We start from the raw sequence: 26,260 nt of genomic DNA, 5'->3' as shown, positions 1-26,260 counted from the left end.
CCCAGTGGCACAGACAGTAAGTTACAAGAAACTGTTGCCGACTATCAAGGCCCTGCGTCTTCCAGTGCTTTCTTATTTGGCAGAAGTCATACAGCGCCGTGCTGCAAATGGAGCCGAGGGCTCTGTCAATGCAAAACGTACTCTATCGACCCTTTTACAGGTCGGGTTCTTCTGGCACACGATCCTCTCAATGACAGGCTCCCAGAGTCCAGAACTCTCTCTCTCATGACCTAGAACCTGGCAGAAGACTTTCCTGCTCGACAAGGCCTACGATTAGTTTTCTCCCCTTTTGCTGTGAAAAGCATTTGGAGATAACTTATGGCGTATCTGAAGGGCTGTAGCAGTATTCATCGAGCAACGGTTACATCCCCTTATATCGTCATGGGGACCACAGGTGGATCCTGCACTCTCTATCTCTCCCGTCCTCCTAACACAGCTGATGATGTAGACATCCATCTCAATCAACGAATCAGCACGGCTCAGGAAAGCACATACAAACGCCAGGAATCCAAAACACGGTGAAAACCCCGGTCCGGTCAAAAAAAGACGGACTGCTTCTGACCACTTGTGGGAGAACACACGACAAACTGTGACTGTTTCGGACAGAAAGGAATAATCCACTCAGACTGCAAACCTTTCCTTCCGTTTCATGCAGAACCCAGAAACACTCATCGATAGCTACAAATCGCTCCTAGAAAGCAGCGTTTGAAGCTCTTCTCGTGCTCAGAAAGGAATGCTCCGAACTCTTCCTCGTGGACAGCAAGACCACTCAGTCTAGAAAAGCATTTCTCTAGCCACAGACTACAGAAATGATCCCTGAAAGTATAGCCTTAGCCGATTAGAGCCTGGAGCCATATCCCCATGAAACGTAACAGCCCTCCCACTCAGGGTGCATTAGCCTCACTTTTGACTCCCAGGCTTATGAACAAGTAATGCCCACAATGTCTTAGTGTTCATGATGAAATCCCGGAAGTCGTCGACTTTTGCCTCTTTGCAGCATCCAAAGCACCTGTGCACCATTGGGTGACAGTGGAATAGCCAGAATGCTTGCATGTTGTCAAACGTACCTCCTCAAGCGTAGATAGGAAACATAAGAAAGTTGACCAAGGGGAGGAGGCCGTTCGACCCATCGTTCTCGCCTGGTGTCTGTTAATACCCAGATGATCCAAGGATCACGTCCAGTCTGTTCTTGAATGTTCCCAAATTGTGGGCTTCAACCACATCGCTGGGGAGTTTGTTCCAGATTGGAACAACTCTCTGTGTGAAGAAGCGTCTCCTGTTCGCTGTCTTGTGTGCCTCGAAGGCCGATTTTCATTTGTGTCCCCGGGTGCGTGCGTCCCTGCCCATCTGGAAATGCTCCTCTGGTTTGATGTGGTCACCGCCTTTCACGATTTTGAAGACTTGAATCAAGTTCCCATGTAGTCGTCTCTGTTCCAGGGTGAAAGGGTTCAGATCCCTCAGTCTCTCCGAGTATGACATACCCTTCAAGCCAGGAGAAAGTCTGGTTGCTCGCCTCTGAACTGCCTCGAGAGCAGCGATTTCTTTCTTGAAGCGCTGTGCACACTATTCCAGATGAGGTCTAACTAGTGCATTGTGCAGTCGTAACATGACTTCCCTTGTTTGAAATTGAACGCTTTTGACAATGTACCCTAGCATTTTGTTGGCCTTTCTTATTGCCTCCCCACATTGTTTGGATGGGGAAAGTGATGAGTCCACATCAACGCCTAGGTTTTTTCTCGTGCGTTACGTCTTCCTCTTGTGTTCCTCCCCTAGTGAAATGCTAGTGGACATTTTTGTTACCTGCCTGTAATACCTTGCACTTGTCCACATTGAATCTCATCTGCCAGGCGTCAGCCCACGATAAGATGACAAACGCTGTGGCAAGAGAGACCAGCCAATAACGCAACTAATCTACCCTGCAATATAGGTGATCGAACCAAAGCTGAAAGTGGCCAAGCTACGCAAGACCACTGTAGATCAACTGCAATTAGTGAGAAATTGTGCAGCTAGAGTTCTGACTTGCATGAGGTTGCGACCTCCCATGACACGTATTTTGTTAAGCCTCCATGGGCTCCCAGTGGCACAGACAGTAAGTTACAAGAAACTGTTGCCGACTATCAAGGCCCTGCGTCTTCCAGCGCTTTCTTATTTGGCAGAAGTCATACAGCGCCGTGCTGCAAATGGAGCCGAGGGCTCTGTCAATGCAAAACGTACTCTATCGACCCTTTTACAGGTCGGGTTCTTCTGGCACACGATCCTCTCAATGACAGGCTCCCAGAGTCCAGAACTCTCTCTCTCATGACCTAGAACCTGGCAGAAGACTTTCCTGCTCGACAAGGCCTACAATTAGTTTTCTCCCCTTTTGCTGTGAAAAGCATTTGGAGATATCTTATGGCGTATCTGAAGGGCTGTAGCAGTATTCATCGAGCAACGGTTACATCCCCTTATATCGTCATGGGGACCACAGGTGGATCCTGCACTCTCTATCTCTCCCGTCCTCCTAACACAGCTGACGATGTAGACATCCATCTCAATCAACGAATCAGCACGGCTCAGGAATGCACATACAAACGCCAGGAATCCAAAACACGGTGAAAACCCCGGTCCGGTCAAAAAAAGACGGACTGCTTCTGACCACTTGTGGGAGAAAACACGACAAACTGCGACTGTTTCGGACAGAAAGGAATAATCCACTCAGACTGCAAACCTTTCCTTCCGTTTCATGCAGAACCCAGAAACACTCATCGATAGCTACAAATCGCTCCTAGAAAGCAGCGTTTGAAGCTCTTCTCGTGCTCAGAAAGGAATGCTCCGAACTCTTCCTCGTGGACAGCAAGACCACTCAGTCTAGAAAAGCATTTCTCTAGCCACAGACTACCGAAATGATCCCTGAAAGTATAGCCTTAGCCGATTAGAGCCTGGAGCCATATCCCCATGAAACGTAACAGCCCTCCCACTCAGGGTGCATTAGCCTCACTTTTGACTCCCAGGCTTATGAACAAGTAATGCCCACAATGTCTTAGTGTTCATGATGAAATCCCGGAAGTCGTCGACTTCTGCCTCTTTGCAGCATCCAAAGCACCTGTGCACCATTGGGTGACAGTGGAATAGCCAGAATGCTTGCATGTTGTCAAACGTAGCTCCTCAAGCGTAGATAGGAAACATAAGAAAGTTGACCAAGGGGAGGAGGCCGTTCGACCCATCGTTCTCGCCTGGTGTCTGTTAATACCCAGATGATCCAAGGATCACGTCCAGTCTGTTCTTGAATGTTCCCAAATTGTGGGCTTCAACCACATCGCTGGGGAGTTTGTTCCAGATTGGAACAACTCTCTGTGTGAAGAAGCGTCTCCTGTTCGCTGTCTTGTGTGCCTCGAAGGCCGATTTTCATTTGTGTCCCCGGGTGCGTGCGTCCCTGCCCATCTGGAAATGCTCCTCTGGTTTGATGTGGTCACCGCCTTTCACGATTTTGAAGACTTGAATCAAGTTCCCACGTAGTCGTCTCTGTTCCAGGGTGAAAGGGTTCAGATCCCTCAGTCTCTCCGAGTATGACATACCCTTCAAGCCAGGAGAAAGTCTGGTTGCTCGCCTCTGAACTGCCTCGAGAGCAGCGATTTCTTTCTTGAAGCGCTGTGCACACTATTCCAGATGAGGTCTAACTAGTGCATTGTGCAGTCGTAACATGACTTCCCTTGTTTGAAATTGAACGCTTTTGACAATGTACCCTAGCATTTTGTTGGCCTTTCTTATTGCCTCCCCACATTGTTTGGATGGGGAAAGTGATGAGTCCACATCAACGCCTAGGTTTTTTCTCGTGCGTTACGTCTTCCTCTTGTGTTCCTCCCCTAGTGAAATGCTAGTGGACATTTTTGTTACCTGCCTGTAATACCTTGCACTTGTCCACATTGAATCTCATCTGCCAGGCGTCAGCCCACGATAAGATGACAAACGCTGTGGCAAGAGAGACCACCCAAAAACGCAACTAATCTACCCTGCAATATAGGTGATCGAACCAAAGCTGAAAGTGGCCAAGCTACGCAAGACCACTGTAGATCAACTGCAATTAGTGAGAAATTGTGCAGCTAGAGTTCTGACTTGCATGAGGTTGCGACCTCCCATGACACGTATTTTGTTAAGCCTCCATGGGCTCCCAGTGGCACAGACAGTAAGTTACAAGAAACTGTTGCCGACTATCAAGGCCCTGCGTCTTCCAGCGCTTTCTTATTTGGCAGAAGTCATACAGCGCCGTGCTGCAAATGGAGCCGAGGGCTCTGTCAATGCAAAACGTACTCTATCGACCCTTTTACAGGTCGGGTTCTTCTGGCACACGATCCTCTCAATGACAGGCTCCCAGAGTCCAGAACTCTCTCTCTCATGACCTAGAACCTGGCAGAAGACTTTCCTGCTCGACAAGGCCTACAATTAGTTTTCTCCCCTTTTGCTGTGAAAAGCATTTGGAGATATCTTATGGCGTATCTGAAGGGCTGTAGCAGTATTCATCGAGCAACGGTTACATCCCCTTATATCGTCATGGGGACCACAGGTGGATCCTGCACTCTCTATCTCTCCCGTCCTCCTAACACAGCTGACGATGTAGACATCCATCTCAATCAACGAATCAGCACAGCTCAGGAATGCACATACAAACGCCAGGAATCCAAAACACGGTGAAAACCCCGGTCCGGTCAAAAAAAGACGGACTGCTTCTGACCACTTGTGGGAGAACACACGACAAACTGCGACTGTTTCGGACAGAAAGAAATAATCCACTCAGACTGCAAACCTTTCCTTCCGTTTCATGCAGAACCCAGAAACACTCATCGATCGCTACAAATCGCTCCTAGAAAGCAGCGTTTGAAGCTCTTCTCGTGCTCAGAAAGGAATGCTCCGAACTCTTCCTCGTGGACAGCAAGACCACTCAGTCTAGAAAAGCATTTCTCTAGCCACAGACTACAGAAATGATCCCTGAAAGTATAGCCTTAGCCGATTAGAGCCTGGAGCCATATCCCCATGAAACGTAACAGCCCTCCCACTCAGGGTGCATTAGCCTCACTTTTGACTCCCAGGCTTATGAACAAGTAATGCCCACAATGTCTTAGTGTTCATGATGAAATCCCGGAAGTCGTCGACTTCTGCCTCTTTGCAGCATCCAAAGCACCTGTGCACCATTGGGTGACAGTGGAATAGCCAGAATGCTTGCATGTTGTCAAACGTAGCTCCTCAAGCGTAGATAGGAAACATAAGAAAGTTGACCAAGGGGAGGAGGCCGTTCGACCCATCGTTCTCGCCTGGTGTCTGTTAATACCCAGATGATCCAAGGATCACGTCCAGTCTGTTCTTGAATGTTCCCAAATTGTGGGCTTCAACCACATCGCTGGGGAGTTTGTTCCAGATTGGAACAACTCTCTGTGTGAAGAAGCGTCTCCTGTTCGCTGTCTTGTGTGCCTCGAAGGCCGATTTTCATTTGTGTCCCCGGGTGCGTGCGTCCCTGCCCATCTGGAAATGCTCCTCTGGTTTGATGTGGTCACCGCCTTTCACGATTTTGAAGACTTAAATCAAGTTCCCACGTAGTCGTCTCTGTTCCAGGGTGAAAGGGTTCAGATCCCTCAGTCTCTCCGAGTATGACATACCCTTCAAGCCAGGAGAAAGTCTGGTTGCTCGCCTCTGAACTGCCTCGAGAGCAGCGATTTCTTTCTTGAAGCGCTGTGCACACTATTCCAGATGAGGTCTAACTAGTGCATTGTGCAGTCGTAACATGACTTCCCTTGTTTGAAATTGAACGCTTTTGACAATGTACCCTAGCATTTTGTTGGCCTTTCTTATTGCCTCCCCACATTGTTTGGATGGGGAAAGTGATGAGTCCACATCAACGCCTAGGTTTTTTCTCGTGCGTTACGTCTTCCTCTTGTGTTCCTCCCCTAGTGAAATGCTAGTGGACATTTTTGTTACCTGCCTGTAATACCTTGCACTTGTCCACATTGAATCTCATCTGCCAGGCGTCAGCCCACGATAAGATGACAAACGCTGTGGCAAGAGAGACCAGCCAATAACGCAACTAATCTACCCTGCAATATAGGTGATCGAACCAAAGCTGAAAGTGGCCAAGCTACGCAAGACCACTGTAGATCAACTGCAATTAGTGAGAATTTGTGCAGCTAGAGTTCTGACTTGCATGAGGTTGCGACCTCCCATGACACGTATTTTGTTAAGCCTCCATGGGCTCCCAGTGGCACAGACAGTAAGTTACAAGAAACTGTTGCCGACTATCAAGGCCCTGCGTCTTCCAGCGCTTTCTTATTTGGCAGAAGTCATACAGCGCCGTGCTGCAAATGGAGCCGAGGGCTCTGTCAATGCAAAACGTACTCTATCGACCCTTTTACAGGTCGGGTTCTTCTGGCACACGATCCTCTCAATGACAGGCTCCCAGAGTCCAGAACTCTCTCTCTCATGACCAAGAACCTGGCAGAAGACTTTCCTGCTCGACAAGGCCTACGATTAGTTTTCTCCCCTTTTGCTGTGAAAAGCATTTGGAGATATCTTATGGCGTATCTGAAGGGCTGTAGCAGTATTCATCGAGCAACGGTTACATCCCCTTATACCGTCATGGGGACCACAGGTGGATCCTGCACTCTCTATCTCTCCCGTCCTCCTAACACAGCTGACGATGTAGACATCCATCTCAATCAACGAATCAGCACGGCTCAGGAATGCACATACAAACGCCAGGAATCCAAAACACGGTCAAAAAACGACGGACTGCTTCTGACCACTTGTGGGAGAACACAGGACAAACTGCGACTGTTTCGGACAAAAAGGAATAATCCACTCAGACTGCAAACCTTTCCTTCCGTTTCATGCAGAACCCAGAAACACTCATCGATAGCTACAAATCGCTCCTAGAAAGCAACGTTTGAAGCTCTTCTCGTGCTCAGAAAGGAATGCTCCGAACTCTTCCTCGTGGACAGCAAGACCACTCAGTCTAGAAAAGCATTTCTCTAGCCACAGACTACAGAAATGATCCCTGAAAGTATAGCCTTAGCCAATTAGAGCCTGGAGCCATATCCCCATGAAACGTAACAGCCCTCCCACTCAGGGTGCATTAGCCTCACTTTTGACTCCCAGGCTTATAAACAAGTAATGCCCACAATGTCTTAGCGTTCATGATGAAATCCCGGTAGTCGTCGACTTCTGCCTCTTTGCAGCATCCAAAGCACCTGTGCACCATTGGGTGACAGTGGAATAGCCAGCATGCTTGCATGTTGTCAAACGTAGCTCCTCAAGCGTAGATAGGAAACATAAGAAAGTTGACCAAGGGGAGGAGGCCGTTCGACCCATCGTTCTCGCCTGGTGTCTGTTAATACCCAGATGATCCAAGGATCACGTCCAGTCTGTTCTTGAATGTTCCCAAATTGTGGGCTTCAACCACATCGCTGGGGAGTTTGTTCCAGATTGGAACAACTCTCTGTGTGAAGAAGCGTCTCCTGTTCGCTGTCTTGTGTGCCTCGAAGGCCGATTTTCATTTGTGTCCTCGGGTGCGTGCGTCCCTGCCCATCTGGAAAAGCTCCTCTGGTTTGATGTGGTCACCGCCTTTCACGATTTTGAAGACTTGAATCAAGTTCCCACGTAGTCGTCTCTGTTCCAGGGTGAAAGGGTTCAGATCCCTCAGTCTCTCCGAGTATGACATACCCTTCAAGCCAGGAGAAAGTCTGGTTGCTCGCCTCTGAACTGCCTCGAGAGCAGCGATTTCTTTCTTGAAGCGCTGTGCACACTATTCCAGTTGAGGTCTAACTAGTGCATTGTACAGTCGTAACATGACTTCCCTTGTTTGAAATTGAACGCTTTTGACAATGTACCCTAGCATTTTGTTGGCCTTTCTTATTGCCTCCCCACATTGTTTGGATGGGGAAAGTGATGAGTCCACATCAACACCTAGGTTTTTTCTCGTGCGTTACGTCTTCCTCTTGTGTTCCTCCTCTAGTGAAATGCTAGTGGACATTTTTGTTACCTGCCTGTAATACCTTGCACTTATCCACATTGAATTCCATCTGCCAGGCGTCAGCCCACGATAAGATGACAAACGCTGTGGCAAGAGAGACCTGCCAATAACGCAACTAATCTACCCTGCAATATAGGTGATCGAACCAAAGCTGAAAGTGGCCAAGCTACGCAAGACCACTGTAGATCAACTGCAATTAGTGAGAAATTGTGCAGCTAGAGTTCTGACTTGCATGAGGATGCGACCTCCCATGACACATATTGTGTTAAGCCTCCATGGGCTCCCAGTGGCACAGACAGTAAGATTCAAGAAACTGTTGCCGACTATCATGGCTCTGCGTCTTCCAGCGCTTTCTTATTTGGCAGAAGTCATACAGCGCCGTGCTGCAAATGGAGCCGAGGGCTCTGTCAATGCAAAACGTACTCTATCGACCCTTTTACAGGTCGGGTTCTTCTGGCACACGATCCTATCAATGACAGGCTCCCAGACTCCAGAACTCTCTCTCTCATGACCTAAAACCTGGCAGAAGACTATCCTGCTCGACAAGGCCTACGATTAGTTTTCTCCCCTTTTGCTGTGAAAAGCATTTGGAGATATCTTATGGCGTATCTGAAGGGCTGTAGCAGTATTCATCGAGCAACGGTTACATCCCCTTATACCGCCATGGGGACCACAGGTGGATCCTGCACTCTCTATATCTCCCGTCCTCCTAACACAGCTGACGATGTAGACATTCATCTCAATCTACGAATCAGCACGGCTCAGGAAAGCACATGCAAACACCAGGAATCCAAAACACGGTGAAAACCCCGGTCCGGTCAAAGAAAGACAGACTGCTTCTGACCACTTGTGGGAGACCACACGACAAACTGTGACTGTTTCGGACAGAAAGGAATAATCCACTCAGACTGCAAACCTTTCCTTCCGTTTCATGCAGAACCCAGAAACACTCATCGATAGCTACAAACCGCTCCTAGAAAGCAGCGTTTGAAGCTCTTCTCGTGCTCAGAAGGGAATGCTCCGAACTCTTCCTCGTGGACAGCAAGACCACTCAGTCTAGAAAAGCATTTCTCTAGCCACAGACTACAGAAATGATCCCTGAAAGTATAGCCTTAACCGATTAGAGCCTGGAGCCATATCCCCATGAAACGTAACAGCCCTCCCACTCAGGGTGCATTAGCCTCACTTTTGACTCCCAGGCTTATGAACAAGTAATGCCCACAATGTCTTAGCGTTCATGATGAAATCCCGGAAGTCGTCGACTTCTGCCTCTTTGCAGCATCCAAAGCACCTGTGCACCATTGGGTGACAGTGGAATAGCCAGCATGCTTGCATGTTGTCAAACGTAGCTCCTCAAGCGTAGATAGGAAACATAAGAAAGTTGACCAAGGGGAGGAGGCCGTTCGACCCATCGTTCTCGCCTGGTTTCTGTTAATACCCAGACGATCCAAGGATCACGTCCAGTCTGTTCTTGAATGTTCCCAAATTGTGGGCTTCAACCACATCGCTGGGGAGTTTGTTCCAGATTGGAACAACTCTCTGTGTGAAGAAGCGTCTCCTGTTCGCTGTCTTGTGTGCCTCGAAGGCCGATTTTCATTTGTGTCCCCGGGTGCGTGCGTCCCTGCCCATCTGGAAAAGCTCCTCTGGTTTGATGTGGTCACCGCCTTTCACGATTTTGAAGACTTGAATCAAGTTCCCACGTAGTCGTCTCTGTTCCAGGGTGAAAGGGTTCAGATCCCTCAGTCTCTCCGAGTATGACATACCCTTCAAGCCAGGAGAAAGTCTGGTTGCTCGCCTCTGAACTGCCTCGAGAGCAGCGATTTCTTTCTTGACGCGCTGTGCACACTATTCCAGATGAGGTCTAACTAGTGCATTGTACAGTCGTAACATGATTTCCCTTGTTTGAAATTGAACGCTTTTGACAATGTACCCTAGCATTTTGTTGGCCTTTCTTATTGCCTCCCCACATTGTTTGGATGGGGAAAGTGATGAGTCCACATCAACGTCTAGGTTTTTTCTCGTGCGTTACGTCTTCCTCTTGTGTTCCTCCTCTAGTGAAATGCTAGTGGACATTTTTGTTACCTGCCTGTAATACCTTGCACTTGTCCACATTGAATCTCATCTGCCAGGTGTCAGCCCACGATAAGATGACAAACGCTGTGGCAAGAGAGACCAGCCAATAACGCAACTTATCTACCCTGCAATATAGGTGATCGAACCAAAGCTGAAAGTGGCCAAGCTACGCAAGACCACTGTAGATCAACTGCAATTAGTGAGAAATTGTGCAGCTAGAGTTCTGACTTGCATGAGGTTGCGACCTCCCATGACACGAATTTTGTTAAGCCTCCATGGGCTCCCAGTGGCACAGACAGTAAGTTACAAGAAACTGTTGCCGACTATCAAGGCTCTGCGTCTTCCAGCGCTTTCTTATTTGGCAGAAGTCATACAGCGCCGTGCTGCAAATGGAGCCGAGGGCTCTGTCAATGCAAAACGTACTCTATCGACCCTTTTACAGGTCGGGTTCTTCTGGCACTCGATCCTCTCAATGACAGGCTCCCAGACTCCAGAACTCTCTCTCTCATGACCTAGAACCAGGCTGAAGACCCTCCTGCTCGACAAGGCCTACGATTAGTTTTCTCCCCTTTTGCTGTGAAAAGCATTTGGAGATATCTTATGGCGTATCTGAAGGGCTGTAGCAGTATTCATCGAGCAACGGTTACATCCCCTTATACCGCCATGGGGACCACAGGTGGATCCTGCACTCTCTATCTCTCCCGTCCTCCTAACACAGCTGACGATGTAGACATCCATCTCAATCTACGAATCAGCACGGCTCAGGAAAGCACATGCAAACGCCAGGAATCCAAAACACGGTGAAAACCCCAGAACGGTCAAAAAAAGACGGACTGCTTCTGACCACTTGTGAGAGAACAGACGACAAACCGTGACTGTTTCGGACAGAAAGGAATAATCCACTCAGACTGCAAACCTTTCCTTCCGTTTCATGCAGAACCCAGAAACACTCATCGATAGCTACAAACCGCTCCTAGAAAGCAGCGTTTGAAGCTTTTCTCGTGCTCAGAAAGGAATGCTCCGAACTCTTCCTCGTGGACAGCAAGACCACTCAGTCTAGAAAAGCATTTCTCTAGCCACAGACTACCGAAATGATCCCTGAAAGTATAGCCTTAGCCGATTAGAGCCTGGAGCCATATCCCCATGAAACGTAACAGCCCTCCCACTCAGGGTGCATTAGCCTCACTTTTGACTCCCAGGCTTATAAACAAGTAATGCCCACAATGTCTTAGCGTTCATGATGAAATCCCGGTAGTCGTCGACTTCTGCCTCTTTGCAGCATCCAAAGCACCTGTGCACCATTGGGTGACAGTGGAATAGCCAGCATGCTTGCATGTTGTCAAACGTAGCTCCTCAAGCGTAGATAGGAAACATAAGAAAGTTGACCAAGGGGAGGAGGCCGTTCGACCCATCGTTCTCGCCTGGTGTCTGTTAATACCCAGATGATCCAAGGATCACGTCCAGTCTGTTCTTGAATGTTCCCAAATTGTGGGCTTCAACCACATCGCTGGGGAGTTTGTTCCAGATTGGAACAACTCTCTGTGTGAAGAAGCGTCTCCTGTTCGCTGTCTTGTGTGCCTCGAAGGCCGATTTTCATTTGTGTCCTCGGGTGCGTGCATCCCTGCCCATCTGGAAAAGCTCCTCTGGTTTGATGTGGTCACCGCCTTTCACGATTTTGAAGACTTGAATCAAGTTCCCACGTAGTCGTCTCTGTTCCAGGGTGATAGGGTTCAGATCCCTCAGTCTCTCCGAGTATGACATACCCTTCAAGCCAGGAGAAAGTCTGGTTGCTCGCCTCTGAACTGCCTCGAGAGCAGCGATTTCTTTCTTGAAGCGCTGTGCACACTATTCCAGTTGAGGTCTAACTAGTGCATTGTACAGTCGTAACATGACTTCCCTTGTTTGAAATTGAACGCTTTTGACAATGTACCCTAGCATTTTGTTGGCCTTTCTTATTGCCTCCCCACATTGTTTGGATGGGGAAAGTGATGAGTCCACATCAACACCTAGGTTTTTTCTCGTGCGTTACGTCTTCCTCTTGTGTTCCTCCTCTAGTGAAATGCTAGTGGACATTTTTGTTACCTGCCTGTAATACCTTGCACTTATCCACATTGAATTCCATCTGCCAGGCGTCAGCCCACGATAAGATGACAAACGCTGTGGCAAGAGAGACCTGCCAATAACGCAACTAATCTACCCTGCAATATAGGTGATCGAACCAAAGCTGAAAGTGGCCAAGCTACGCAAGACCACTGTAGATCAACTGCAATTAGTGAGAAATTGTGCAGCTAGAGTTCTGACTTGCATGAGGATGCGACCTCCCATGACACATATTGTGTTAAGCCTCCATGGGCTCCCAGTGGCACAGACAGTAAGATTCAAGAAACTGTTGCCGACTATCATGGCTCTGCGTCTTCCAGCGCTTTCTTATTTGGCAGAAGTCATACAGCGCCGTGCTGCAAATGGAGCCGAGGGCTCTGTCAATGCAAAACGTACTCTATCGACCCTTTTACAGGTCGGGTTCTTCTGGCACACGATCCTCTCAATGACAGGCTCCCAGACTCCAGAACTCTCTCTCTCATGACCTAAAACCTGGCAGAAGACTATCCTGCTCGACAAGGCCTACGATTAGTTTTCTCCCCTTTTGCTGTGAAAAGCATTTGGAGATATCTTATGGCGTATCTGAAGGGCTGTAGCAGTATTCATCGAGCAACGGTTACATCCCCTTATACCGCCATGGGGACCACAGGTGGATCCTGCACTCTCTATATCTCCCGTCCTCCTAACACAGCTGACGATGTAGACATTCATCTCAATCTACGAATCAGCACGGCTCAGGAAAGCACATGCAAACACCAGGAATCCAAAACACGGTGAAAACCCCGGTCCGGTCAAAGAAAGACAGACTGCTTCTGACCACTTGTGGGAGACCACACGACAAACTGTGACTGTTTCGGACAGAAAGGAATAATCCACTCAGACTGCAAACCTTTCCTTCCGTTTCATGCAGAACCCAGAAACACTCATCGATAGCTACAAACCGCTCCTAGAAAGCAGCGTTTGAAGCTCTTCTCGTGCTCAGAAGGGAATGCTCCGAACTCTTCCTCGTGGACAGCAAGACCACTCAGTCTAGAAAAGCATTTCTCTAGCCACAGACTACAGAAATGATCCCTGAAAGTATAGCCTTAACCGATTAGAGCCTGGAGCCATATCCCCATGAAACGTAACAGCCCTCCCACTCAGGGTGCATTAGCCTCACTTTTGACTCCCAGGCTTATGAACAAGTAATGCCCACAATGTCTTAGCGTTCATGATGAAATCCCGGAAGTCGTCGACTTCTGCCTCTTTGCAGCATCCAAAGCACCTGTGCACCATTGGGTGACAGTGGAATAGCCAGCATGCTTGCATGTTGTCAAACGTAGCTCCTCAAGCGTAGATAGGAAACATAAGAAAGTTGACCAAGGGGAGGAGGCCGTTCGACCCATCGTTCTCGCCTGGTTTCTGTTAATACCCAGACGATCCAAGGATCACGTCCAGTCTGTTCTTGAATGTTCCCAAATTGTGGGCTTCAACCACATCGCTGGGGAGTTTGTTCCAGATTGGAACAACTCTCTGTGTGAAGAAGCGTCTCCTGTTCGCTGTCTTGTGTGCCTCGAAGGCCGATTTTCATTTGTGTCCCCGGGTGCGTGCGTCCCTGCCCATCTGGAAAAGCTCCTCTGGTTTGATGTGGTCACCGCCTTTCACGATTTTGAAGACTTGAATCAAGTTCCCACGTAGTCGTCTCTGTTCCAGGGTGAAAGGGTTCAGATCCCTCAGTCTCTCCGAGTATGACATACCCTTCAAGCCAGGAGAAAGTCTGGTTGCTCGCCTCTGAACTGCCTCGAGAGCAGCGATTTCTTTCTTGACGCGCTGTGCACACTATTCCAGATGAGGTCTAACTAGTGCATTGTACAGTCGTAACATGATTTCCCTTGTTTGAAATTGAACGCTTTTGACAATGTACCCTAGCATTTTGTTGGCCTTTCTTATTGCCTCCCCACATTGTTTGGATGGGGAAAGTGATGAGTCCACATCAACGTCTAGGTTTTTTCTCGTGCGTTACGTCTTCCTCTTGTGTTCCTCCTCTAGTGAAATGCTAGTGGACATTTTTGTTACCTGCCTGTAATACCTTGCACTTGTCCACATTGAATCTCATCTGCCAGGTGTCAGCCCACGATAAGATGACAAACGCTGTGGCAAGAGAGACCAGCCAATAACGCAACTTATCTACCCTGCAATATAGGTGATCGAACCAAAGCTGAAAGTGGCCAAGCTACGCAAGACCACTGTAGATCAACTGCAATTAGTGAGAAATTGTGCAGCTAGAGTTCTGACTTGCATGAGGTTGCGACCTCCCATGACACGAATTTTGTTAAGCCTCCATGGGCTCCCAGTGGCACAGACAGTAAGTTACAAGAAACTGTTGCCGACTATCAAGGCTCTGCGTCTTCCAGCGCTTTCTTATTTGGCAGAAGTCATACAGCGCCGTGCTGCAAATGGAGCCGAGGGCTCTGTCAATGCAAAACGTACTCTATCGACCCTTTTACAGGTCGGGTTCTTCTGGCACTCGATCCTCTCAATGACAGGCTCCCAGACTCCAGAACTCTCTCTCTCATGACCTAGAACCAGGCTGAAGACCCTCCTGCTCGACAAGGCCTACGATTAGTTTTCTCCCCTTTTGCTGTGAAAAGCATTTGGAGATATCTTATGGCGTATCTGAAGGGCTGTAGCAGTATTCATCGAGCAACGGTTACATCCCCTTATACCGCCATGGGGACCACAGGTGGATCCTGCACTCTCTATCTCTCCCGTCCTCCTAACACAGCTGACGATGTAGACATCCATCTCAATCTACGAATCAGCACGGCTCAGGAAAGCACATGCAAACGCCAGGAATCCAAAACACGGTGAAAACCCCAGAACGGTCAAAAAAAGACGGACTGCTTCTGACCACTTGTGAGAGAACAGACGACAAACCGTGACTGTTTCGGACAGAAAGGAATAATCCACTCAGACTGCAAACCTTTCCTTCCGTTTCATGCAGAACCCAGAAACACTCATCGATAGCTACAAACCGCTCCTAGAAAGCAGCGTTTGAAGCTCTTCTCGTGCTCAGAAAGGAATGCTCCGAACTCTTCCTCGTGGACAGCAAGACCACTCAGTCTAGAAAAGCATTTCTCTAGCCACAGACTACCGAAATGATCCCTGAAAGTATAGCCTTAGCCGATTAGAGCCTGGAGCCATATCCCCATGAAACGTAACAGCCCTCCCACTCAGGGTGCATTAGCCTCACTTTTGACTCCCAGGCTTATGAACAAGTAATGCCCACATTGTCTTAGCGTTCATGATGAAATCCCGGAAGTCGTCGACTTCTGCCTTTTTGCAGCATCCAAAGCACCTGTGCACCATTGGGTGACAGTGGAATAGCCAGCATGCTTGCATGTTGTCAAACGTAGCTCCTCAAGCATAGATAGGAAACATAATAGAGTTGACCAAGGGGATGAGGCCGTTCGACCCATCGTTCTCGCCTGGTGTCTGTTAATACCCAGACGATCCAAGGATCACGTCCAGTCTGTTCTTGAATGTTCCCAAATTGTGGGCTTCAACCACATCGCTGGGGAGTTTGTTCCAGATTGGAACAACTCTCTGTGTGAAGAAGCGTCTCCTGTTCGCTGTCTTGTGTGCCTCGAAGGCCGATTTTCATTTTTGTCCCCGGGTGCGTGCGTCCCTGCCCATCTGGAAATGCTCCTCTGGTTTGATGTGGTCACCGCCTTTCACGATTTTGAAGACTTGAATCAAGTTCCCACGTAGTCGTCTCTGTTCCAGGGTGAAAGGGTTCAGATCCATCAGTCTCTCCGAGTATGACATAGCCTTCAAGCCAGGAGAAAGTCTAGTTGCTCGCCTCTGAACTGCCTCGAGAGCAGCAATTTCTTTCTTGAAGCGCTGTGCACACTATTCCAGATGAGGTCTAACTAGTGCATTGTATAGTCGTAACATGATTTCCCTTGTTTGAAATTGAACGCTTTTGACTATGTACCCTAGCATTTTGTTGGCCTTTCTTATTGCCTCCCCACATTGTTTGGATGGGGAAAGTGATGAGTCCACATCAACGCCTAGGTTTTGTCTCGTGCGTTACGTCTTCCTCTTGTGTTCCTCCCCTAGTGAAATGCTAGTGGACATTTTTGTTACCTGCCTGTAATACCTTGCACTTGTCCACATTAAATCTCATCTGCCAGGCATCAGCCCACGATAAGATGACAAACGCTGTGGCAAGAGAGACCAGCCAATAACGCAACTAATCTACCCTGCAATATAGGTGATCGAACCAAAGCTGAAAGTGGCCAAGCTACGCAAGACCACTGTAGATCAACTGCAATTAGTGAGAATTTGTGCAGCTAGAGTTCTGACTTGCATGAGGTTGCGACCTCCCATGACACGTATTTTGTTAAGCCTCCATGGGCTCCCAGTGGCACAGACAGTAAGTTACAAGAAACTGTTGCCGACTATCAAGGCCCTGCGTCTTCCAGTGCTTTCTTATTTGGCAGAAGTCATACAGCGCAGTGCTGCAAATGGAGCCGAGGGCTCTGTCAATGCAAAACGTACTCTATCGACCCTTTTACAGGTCGGGTTCTTCTGGCACACGATCCTCTCAATGACAGGCTCCCACAGTCCAGAACTCTCTCTCTCATGACCTAGAACCTGGCAGAAGACTTTCCTGCTCGACAAGGCCTACGATTAGTTTTCTCCCCTTTTGCTGTGAAAAGCATTTGGAGATATCTTATGGCGTATCTGAAGGGCTGTAGCAGTATTCATCGAGCAACGGTTACATCCCCTTATATCGTCATGGGGACCACAGGTGGATCCTGCACTCTCTATCTCTCCCGTCCTCCTAACACAGCTGACGATGTAGACATCCATCTCAATCAACGAATCAGCACAGCTCAGGAATGCACATACAAACGCCAGGAATCCAAAACACGGTGAAAACCCCGGTCCGGTCAAAAAAAGACGGACTGCTTCTGACCACTTGTGGGAGAACACACGACAAACTGCGACTGTTTCGGACAGAAAGAAATAATCCACTCAGACTGCAAACCTTTCCTTCCGTTTCATGCAGAACCCAGAAACACTCATCGATCGCTACAAATCGCTCCTAGAAAGCAGCGTTTGAAGCTCTTCTCGTGCTCAGAAAGGAATGCTCCGAACTCTTCCTCGTGGACAGCAAGACCACTCAGTCTAGAAAAGCATTTCTCTAGCCACAGACTACAGAAATGATCCCTGAAAGTATAGCCTTAGCCGATTAGAGCCTGGAGCCATATCCCCATGAAACGTAACAGCCCTCCCACTCAGGGTGCATTAGCCTCACTTTTGACTCCCAGGCTTATGAACAAGTAATGCCCACAATGTCTTAGTGTTCATGATGAAATCCCGGAAGTCGTCGACTTCTGCCTCTTTGCAGCATCCAAAGCACCTGTGCACCATTGGGTGACAGTGGAATAGCCAGAATGCTTGCATGTTGTCAAACGTAGCTCCTCAAGCGTAGATAGGAAACATAAGAAAGTTGACCAAGGGGAGGAGGCCGTTCGACCCATCGTTCTCGCCTGGTGTCTGTTAATACCCAGATGATCCAAGGATCACGTCCAGTCTGTTCTTGAATGTTCCCAAATTGTGGGCTTCAACCACATCGCTGGGGAGTTTGTTCCAGATTGGAACAACTCTCTGTGTGAAGAAGCGTCTCCTGTTCGCTGTCTTGTGTGCCTCGAAGGCCGATTTTCATTTGTGTCCCCGGGTGCGTGCGTCCCTGCCCATCTGGAAATGCTCCTCTGGTTTGATGTGGTCACCGCCTTTCACGATTTTGAAGACTTAAATCAAGTTCCCACGTAGTCGTCTCTGTTCCAGGGTGAAAGGGTTCAGATCCCTCAGTCTCTCCGAGTATGACATACCCTTCAAGCCAGGAGAAAGTCTGGTTGCTCGCCTCTGAACTGCCTCGAGAGCAGCGATTTCTTTCTTGAAGCGCTGTGCACACTATTCCAGATGAGGTCTAACTAGTGCATTGTGCAGTCGTAACATGACTTCCCTTGTTTGAAATTGAACGCTTTTGACAATGTACCCTAGCATTTTGTTGGCCTTTCTTATTGCCTCCCCACATTGTTTGGATGGGGAAAGTGATGAGTCCACATCAACGCCTAGGTTTTTTCTCGTGCGTTACGTCTTCCTCTTGTGTTCCTCCCCTAGTGAAATGCTAGTGGACATTTTTGTTACCTGCCTGTAATACCTTGCACTTGTCCACATTGAATCTCATCTGCCAGGCGTCAGCCCACGATAAGATGACAAACGCTGTGGCAAGAGAGACCAGCCAATAACGCAACTAATCTACCCTGCAATATAGGTGATCGAACCAAAGCTGAAAGTGGCCAAGCTACGCAAGACCACTGTAGATCAACTGCAATTAGTGAGAATTTGTGCAGCTAGAGTTCTGACTTGCATGAGGTTGCGACCTCCCATGACACGTATTTTGTTAAGCCTCCATGGGCTCCCAGTGGCACAGACAGTAAGTTACAAGAAACTGTTGCCGACTATCAAGGCCCTGCGTCTTCCAGTGCTTTCTTATTTGGCAGAAGTCATACAGCGCCGTGCTGCAAATGGAGCCGAGGGCTCTGTCAATGCAAAACGTACTCTATCGACCCTTTTACAGGTCGGGTTCTTCTGGCACACGATCCTCTCAATGACAGGCTCCCACAGTCCAGAACTCTCTCTCTCATGACCTAGAACCTGGCAGAAGACTTTCCTGCTCGACAAGACCTACGATTAGTTTTCTCCCCTTTTGCTGTGAAAAGCATTTGGAGATATCTTATGGCGTATCTGAAGGGCTGTAGCAGTATTCATCGAGCAACGGTTACATCCCCTTATATCGTCATGGGGACCACAGGTGGATCCTGCACTCTCTATCTCTCCCGTCCTCCTAACACAGCTGACGATGTAGACATCCATCTCAATCAACGAATCAGCACAGCTCAGGAATGCACATACAAACGCCAGGAATCCAAAACACGGTGAAAACCCCGGTCCGGTCAAAAAAAGACGGACTGCTTCTGACCACTTGTGGGAGAACACACGACAAACTGCGACTGTTTCGGACAGAAAGAAATAATCCACTCAGACTGCAAACCTTTCCTTCCGTTTCATGCAGAACCCAGAAACACTCATCGATCGCTACAAATCGCTCCTAGAAAGCAGCGTTTGAAGCTCTTCTCGTGCTCAGAAAGGAATGCTCCGAACTCTTCCTCGTGGACAGCAAGACCACTCAGTCTAGAAAAGCATTTCTCTAGCCACAGACTACAGAAATGATCCCTGAAAGTATAGCCTTAGCCGATTAGAGCCTGGAGCCATATCCCCATGAAACGTAACAGCCCTCCCACTCAGGGTGCATTAGCCTCACTTTTGACTCCCAGGCTTATGAACAAGTAATGCCCACAATGTCTTAGTGTTCATGATGAAATCCCGGAAGTCGTCGACTTCTGCCTCTTTGCAGCATCCAAAGCACCTGTGCACCATTGGGTGACAGTGGAATAGCCAGAATGCTTGCATGTTGTCAAACGTAGCTCCTCAAGCGTAGATAGGAAACATAAGAAAGTTGACCAAGGGGAGGAGGCCGTTCGACCCATCGTTCTCGCCTGGTGTCTGTTAATACCCAGATGATCCAAGGATCACGTCCAGTCTGTTCTTGAATGTTCCCAAATTGTGGGCTTCAACCACATCGCTGGGGAGTTTGTTCCAGATTGGAACAACTCTCTGTGTGAAGAAGCGTCTCCTGTTCGCTGTCTTGTGTGCCTCGAAGGCCGATTTTCATTTGTGTCCCCGGGTGCGTGCGTCCCTGCCCATCTGGAAATGCTCCTCTGGTTTGATGTGGTCACCGCCTTTCACGATTTTGAAGACTTAAATCAAGTTCCCACGTAGTCGTCTCTGTTCCAGGGTGAAAGGGTTCAGATCCCTCAGTCTCTCCGAGTATGACATACCCTTCAAGCCAGGAGAAAGTCTGGTTGCTCGCCTCTGAACTGCCTCGAGAGCAGCGATTTCTTTCTTGAAGCGCTGTGCACACTATTCCAGATGAGGTCTAACTAGTGCATTGTGCAGTCGTAACATGACTTCCCTTGTTTGAAATTGAACGCTTTTGACAATGTACCCTAGCATTTTGTTGGCCTTTCTTATTGCCTCCCCACATTGTTTGGATGGGGAAAGTGATGAGTCCACATCAACGCCTAGGTTTTTTCTCGTGCGTTACGTCTTCCTCTTGTGTTCCTCCCCTAGTGAAATGCTAGTGGACATTTTTGTTACCTGCCTGTAATACCTTGCACTTGTCCACATTGAATCTCATCTGCCAGGCGTCAGCCCACGATAAGATGACAAACGCTGTGGCAAGAGAGACCAGCCAATAACGCAACTAATCTACCCTGCAATATAGGTGATCGAACCAAAGCTGAAAGTGGCCAAGCTACGCAAGACCACTGTAGATCAACTGCAATTAGTGAGAATTTGTGCAGCTAGAGTTCTGACTTGCATGAGGTTGCGACCTCCCATGACACGTATTTTGTTAAGCCTCCATGGGCTCCCAGTGGCACAGACAGTAAGTTACAAGAAACTGTTGCCGACTATCAAGGCCCTGCGTCTTCCAGCGCTTTCTTATTTGGCAGAAGTCATACAGCGCCGTGCTGCAAATGGAGCCGAGGGCTCTGTCAATGCAAAACGTACTCTATCGACCCTTTTACAGGTCGGGTTCTTCTGGCACACGATCCTCTCAATAACAGGCTCCCAGACTCCAGAACTCTCTCTCTCATGACCTAGAACCTGGCAGAAGACTTTCCTGCTCGACAAGGCCTACGATTAGTTTTCTCCCCTTTTGCTGTGAAAAGCATTTGGAGATATCTTATGGCGTATCTGAAGGGCTGTAGCAGTATTCATCGGGCAACGGTTACATCCCCTTATACCGTCATGGGGACCACAGGTGGATCCTGCACTCTCTATCTCTCCCGTCCTCCTAACACAGCTGACGATGTAGACATCCATCTCAATCAACGAATCAGCACGGCTCAGGAATGCACATACAAACGCCAGGAATCCAAAACACGGTCAAAAAACGACGGACTGCTTCTGACCACTTGTGGGAGAACACACGACAAACTGCGACTGTTTCGGACAAAAAGGAATAATCCACTCAGACTGCAAACCTTTCCTTCCGTTTCACGCAGAACCCAGAAACACTCATCGATAGCTACAAATCGCTCCTAGAAAGCAACGTTTGAAGCTCTTCTCGTGCTCAGAAAGGAATGCTCCGAACTCTTCCTCGTGGACAGCAAGACCACTCAGTCTAGAAAAGCATTTCTCTAGCCACAGACTACAGAAATGATCCCTGAAAGTATAGCCTTAGCCAATTAGAGCCTGGAGCCATATCCCCATGAAACGTAACAGCCCTCCCACTCAGGGTGCATTTGCCTCACTTTTGACTCCCAGGCTTATAAACAAGTAATGCCCACAATGTCTTAGCGTTCATGATGAAATCCCGGTAGTCGTCGACTTCTGCCTCTTTGCAGCATCCAAAGCACCTGTGCACCATTGGGTGACAGTGGAATAGCCAGCATGCTTGCATGTTGTCAAACGTAGCTCCTCAAGCGTAGATAGGAAACATAAGAAAGTTGACCAAGGGGAGGAGGCCGTTCGACCCATCGTTCTCGCCTGGTGTCTGTTAATACCCAGATGATCCAAGGATCACGTCCAGTCTGTTCTTGAATGTTCCCAAATTGTGGGCTTCAACCACATCGCTGGGGAGTTTGTTCCAGATTGGAACAACTCTCTGTGTGAAGAAGCGTCTCCTGTTCGCTGTCTTGTGTGCCTCGAAGGCCGATTTTCATTTGTGTCCTCGGGTGCGTGCGTCCCTGCCCATCTGGAAAAGCTCCTCTGGTTTGATGTGGTCACCGCCTTTCACGATTTTGAAGACTTGAATCAAGTTCCCACGTAGTCGTCTCTGTTCCAGGGTGAAAGGGTTCAGATCCCTCAGTCTCTCCGAGTATGACATACCCTTCAAGCCAGGAGAAAGTCTGGTTGCTCGCCTCTGAACTGCCTCGAGAGCAGCGATTTCTTTCTTGAAGCGCTGTGCACACTATTCCAGTTGAGGTCTAACTAGTGCATTGTACAGTCGTAACATGACTTCCCTTGTTTGAAATTGAACGCTTTTGACAATGTACCCTAGCATTTTGTTGGCCTTTCTTATTGCCTCCCCACATTGTTTGGATGGGGAAAGTGATGAGTCCACATCAACACCTAGGTTTTTTCTCGTGCGTTACGTCTTCCTCTTGTGTTCCTCCTCTAGTGAAATGCTAGTGGACATTTTTGTTACCTGCCTGTAATACCTTGAACTTATCCACATTGAATTCCATCTGCCAGGCGTCAGCCCACGATAAGATGACAAACGCTGTGGCAAGAGAGACCTGCCAATAACGCAACTAATCTACCCTGCAATATAGGTGATCGAACCAAAGCTGAAAGTGGCCAAGCTACGCAAGACCACTGTAGATCAACTGCAATTAGTGAGAAATTGTGCAGCTAGAGTTCTGACTTGCATGAGGATGCGACCTCCCATGACACATATTGTGTTAAGCCTCCATGGGCTCCCAGTGGCACAGACAGTAAGTTACAAGAAACTGTTGCCGACTATCATGGCTCTGCGTCTTCCAGCGCTTTCTTATTTGGCAGAAGTCATACAGCGCCGTGCTGCAAATGGAGCCGAGGGCTCTGTCAATGCAAAACGTACTCTATCGACCCTTTTACAGGTCGGGTTCTTCTGGCACACGATCCTCTCAATGACAGGCTCCCAGACTCCAGAACTCTCTCTCTCATGACCTAAAACCTGGCAGAAGACTATCCTGCTCGACAAGGCCTACGATTAGTTTTCTCCCCTTTTGCTGTGAAAAGCATTTGGAGATATCTTATGGCGTATCTGAAGGGCTGTAGCAGTATTCATCGAGCAACGGTTACATCCCCTTATACCGCCATGGGGACCACAGGTGGATCCTGCACTCTCTATATCTCCCGTCCTCCTAACACAGCTGACGATGTAGACATTCATCTCAATCTACGAATCAGCACGGCTCAGGAAAGCACATGCAAACACCAGGAATCCAAAACACGGTGAAAACCCCGGTCCGGTCAAAGAAAGACAGACTGCTTCTGACCACTTGTGGGAGACCACACGACAAACCGCAACTGTTTCGGACAGAAAGGAATAATCCACTCAGACTGCAAACCTTTCCTTCCGTTTCATGCAGAACCCAGAAACACTCATCGATAGCTACAAATCGCTCCTAGAAAGCAGCGTTTGAAGCTCTTCTCGTGCTCAGAAGGGAATGCTCCGAACTCTTCCTCGTGGACAGCAAGACCACTCAGTCTAGAAAAGCATTTCTCTAGCCACAGACTACAGAAATGATCCCTGAAAGTATAGCCTTAACCGATTAGAGCCTGGAGCCATATCCCCATGAAACGTAACAGCCCTCCCACTCAGGGTGCATTAGCCTCACTTTTGACTCCCAGGCTTATGAACAAGTAATGCCCACAATGTCTTAGCGTTCATGATGAAATCCCGGAAGTCGTCGACTTCTGCCTCTTTGCAGCATCCAAAGCACCTGTGCACCATTGGGTGACAGTGGAATAGCCAGCATGCTTGCATGTTGTCAAACGTAGCTCCTCAAGCGTAGATAGGAAACATAAGAAAGTTGACCAAGGGGAGGAGGCCGTTCGACCCATCGTTCTCGCCTGGTTTCTGTTAATACCCAGACGATCCAAGGATCACGTCCAGTCTGTTCTTGAATGTTCCCAAATTGTGGGCTTCAACCACATCGCTGGGGAGTTTGTTCCAGATTGGAACAACTCTCTGTGTGAAGAAGCGTCTCCTGTTCGCTGTCTTGTGTGCCTCGAAGGCCGATTTTCATTTGTGTCCCCGGGTGCGTGCGTCCCTGCCCATCTGGAAAAGCTCCTCTGGTTTGATGTGGTCACCGCCTTTCACGATTTTGAAGACTTGAATCAAGTTCCCACGTAGTCGTCTCTGTTCCAGGGTGAAAGGGTTCAGATCCCTCAGTCTCTCCGAGTATGACATACCCTTCAAGCCAGGAGAAAGTCTGGTTGCTCGCCTCTGAACTGCCTCGAGAGCAGCGATTTCTTTCTTGACGCGCTGTGCACACTATTCCAGATGAGGTCTAACTAGTGCATTGTACAGTCGTAACATGATTTCCCTTGTTTGAAATTGAACGCTTTTGACAATGTACCCTAGCATTTTGTTGGCCTTTCTTATTGCCTCCCCACATTGTTTGGATGGGGAAAGTGATGAGTCCACATCAACGTCTAGGTTTTTTCTCGTGCGTTACGTCTTCCTCTTGTGTTCCTCCTCTAGTGAAATGCTAGTGGACATTTTTGTTACCTGCCTGTAATACCTTGCACTTGTCCACATTGAATCTCATCTGCCAGGTGTCAGCCCACGATAAGATGACAAACGCTGTGGCAAGAGAGACCAGCCAATAACGCAACTTATCTACCCTGCAATATAGGTGATCGAACCAAAGCTGAAAGTGGCCAAGCTACGCAAGACCACTGTAGATCAACTGCAATTAGTGAGAAATTGTGCAGCTAGAGTTCTGACTTGCATGAGGTTGCGACCTCCCATGACACGAATTTTGTTAAGCCTCCATGGGCTCCCAGTGGCACAGACAGTAAGTTACAAGAAACTGTTGCCGACTATCAAGGCTCTGCGTCTTCCAGCGCTTTCTTATTTGGCAGAAGTCATACAGCGCCGTGCTGCAAATGGAGCCGAGGGCTCTGTCAATGCAAAACGTACTCTATCGACCCTTTTACAGGTCGGGTTCTTCTGGCACTCGATCCTCTCAATGACAGGCTCCCAGACTCCAGAACTCTCTCTCTCATGACCTAGAACCAGGCTGAAGACCCTCCTGCTCGACAAGGCCTACGATTAGTTTTCTCCCCTTTTGCTGTGAAAAGCATTTGGAGATATCTTATGGCGTATCTGAAGGGCTGTAGCAGTATTCATCGAGCAACGGTTACATCCCCTTATACCGCCATGGGGACCACAGGTGGATCCTGCACTCTCTATCTCTCCCGTCCTCCTAACACAGCTGACGATGTAGACATCCATCTCAATCTACGAATCAGCACGGCTCAGGAAAGCACATGCAAACGCCAGGAATCCAAAACACGGTGAAAACCCCAGAACGGTCAAAAAAAGACGGACTGCTTCTGACCACTTGTGAGAGAACAGACGACAAACCGTGACTGTTTCGGACAGAAAGGAATAATCCACTCAGACTGCAAACCTTTCCTTCCGTTTCATGCAGAACCCAGAAACACTCATCGATAGCTACAAACCGCTCCTAGAAAGCAGCGTTTGAAGCTCTTCTCGTGCTCAGAAAGGAATGCTCCGAACTCTTCCTCGTGGACAGCAAGACCACTCAGTCTAGAAAAGCATTTCTCTAGCCACAGACTACCGAAATGATCCCTGAAAGTATAGCCTTAGCCGATTAGAGCCTGGAGCCATATCCCCATGAAACGTAACAGCCCTCCCACTCAGGGTGCATTAGCCTCACTTTTGACTCCCAGGCTTATGAACAAGTAATGCCCACAATGTCTTAGCGTTCATGATGAAATCCCGGAAGTCGTCGACTTCTGCCTTTTTGCAGCATCCAAAGCACCTGTGCACCATTGGGTGACAGTGGAATAGCCAGCATGCTTGCATGTTGTCAAACGTAGCTCCTCAAGCATAGATAGGAAACATAATAGAGTTGACCAAGGGGATGAGGCCGTTCGACCCATCGTTCTCGCCTGGTGTCTGTTAATACCCAGACGATCCAAGGATCACGTCCAGTCTGTTCTTGAATGTTCCCAAATTGTGGGCTTCAACCACATCGCTGGGGAGTTTGTTCCAGATTGGAACAACTCTCTGTGTGAAGAAGCGTCTCCTGTTCGCTGTCTTGTGTGCCTCGAAGGCCGATTTTCATTTTTGTCCCCGGGTGCGTGCGTCCCTGCCCATCTGGAAATGCTCCTCTGGTTTGATGTGGTCACCGCCTTTCACGATTTTGAAGACTTGAATCAAGTTCCCAC

At 48.5% G+C, this 26,260-nt stretch overlaps 13 pseudogenes; all 13 read right to left on the bottom strand.

Annotated features, from left to right (window-relative positions):
- Nucleotides 1–616: 616 nt before the first annotated feature.
- Nucleotides 617–832, bottom strand: LOC136754191 (uncharacterized; annotated as a pseudogene).
- A 1,857-nt stretch (nt 833–2,689) lies between these two features.
- LOC136754214 (uncharacterized) lies at nt 2,690–2,905 on the bottom strand (annotated as a pseudogene).
- A 1,857-nt stretch (nt 2,906–4,762) lies between these two features.
- On the bottom strand, nt 4,763–4,978 carry LOC136754209 (uncharacterized; annotated as a pseudogene).
- Nucleotides 4,979–6,818: 1,840 nt separating this feature from the next.
- Nucleotides 6,819–7,034, bottom strand: LOC136754195 (uncharacterized; annotated as a pseudogene).
- Nucleotides 7,035–8,891: 1,857 nt separating this feature from the next.
- On the bottom strand, nt 8,892–9,107 carry LOC136754199 (uncharacterized; annotated as a pseudogene).
- A 1,857-nt stretch (nt 9,108–10,964) lies between these two features.
- Nucleotides 10,965–11,180, bottom strand: LOC136754211 (uncharacterized; annotated as a pseudogene).
- Nucleotides 11,181–13,037: 1,857 nt separating this feature from the next.
- On the bottom strand, nt 13,038–13,253 carry LOC136754198 (uncharacterized; annotated as a pseudogene).
- Nucleotides 13,254–15,110: 1,857 nt separating this feature from the next.
- On the bottom strand, nt 15,111–15,326 carry LOC136754213 (uncharacterized; annotated as a pseudogene).
- Nucleotides 15,327–17,183: 1,857 nt separating this feature from the next.
- Nucleotides 17,184–17,399, bottom strand: LOC136754208 (uncharacterized; annotated as a pseudogene).
- A 1,857-nt stretch (nt 17,400–19,256) lies between these two features.
- On the bottom strand, nt 19,257–19,472 carry LOC136754207 (uncharacterized; annotated as a pseudogene).
- A 1,840-nt stretch (nt 19,473–21,312) lies between these two features.
- LOC136754200 (uncharacterized) lies at nt 21,313–21,528 on the bottom strand (annotated as a pseudogene).
- A 1,857-nt stretch (nt 21,529–23,385) lies between these two features.
- LOC136754205 (uncharacterized) lies at nt 23,386–23,601 on the bottom strand (annotated as a pseudogene).
- A 1,857-nt stretch (nt 23,602–25,458) lies between these two features.
- Nucleotides 25,459–25,674, bottom strand: LOC136754212 (uncharacterized; annotated as a pseudogene).
- Nucleotides 25,675–26,260: the final 586 nt, after the last annotated feature.

Source organism: Amia ocellicauda, chromosome 7 (assembly GCF_036373705.1).
Source record: "Amia ocellicauda isolate fAmiCal2 chromosome 7, fAmiCal2.hap1, whole genome shotgun sequence".
NCBI lineage: Eukaryota > Metazoa > Chordata > Actinopteri > Amiiformes > Amiidae > Amia > Amia ocellicauda.
The sequence above is the reverse complement of the archived record's forward strand: the minus strand, read 5'-3'. Positions and strand labels throughout refer to the sequence as shown.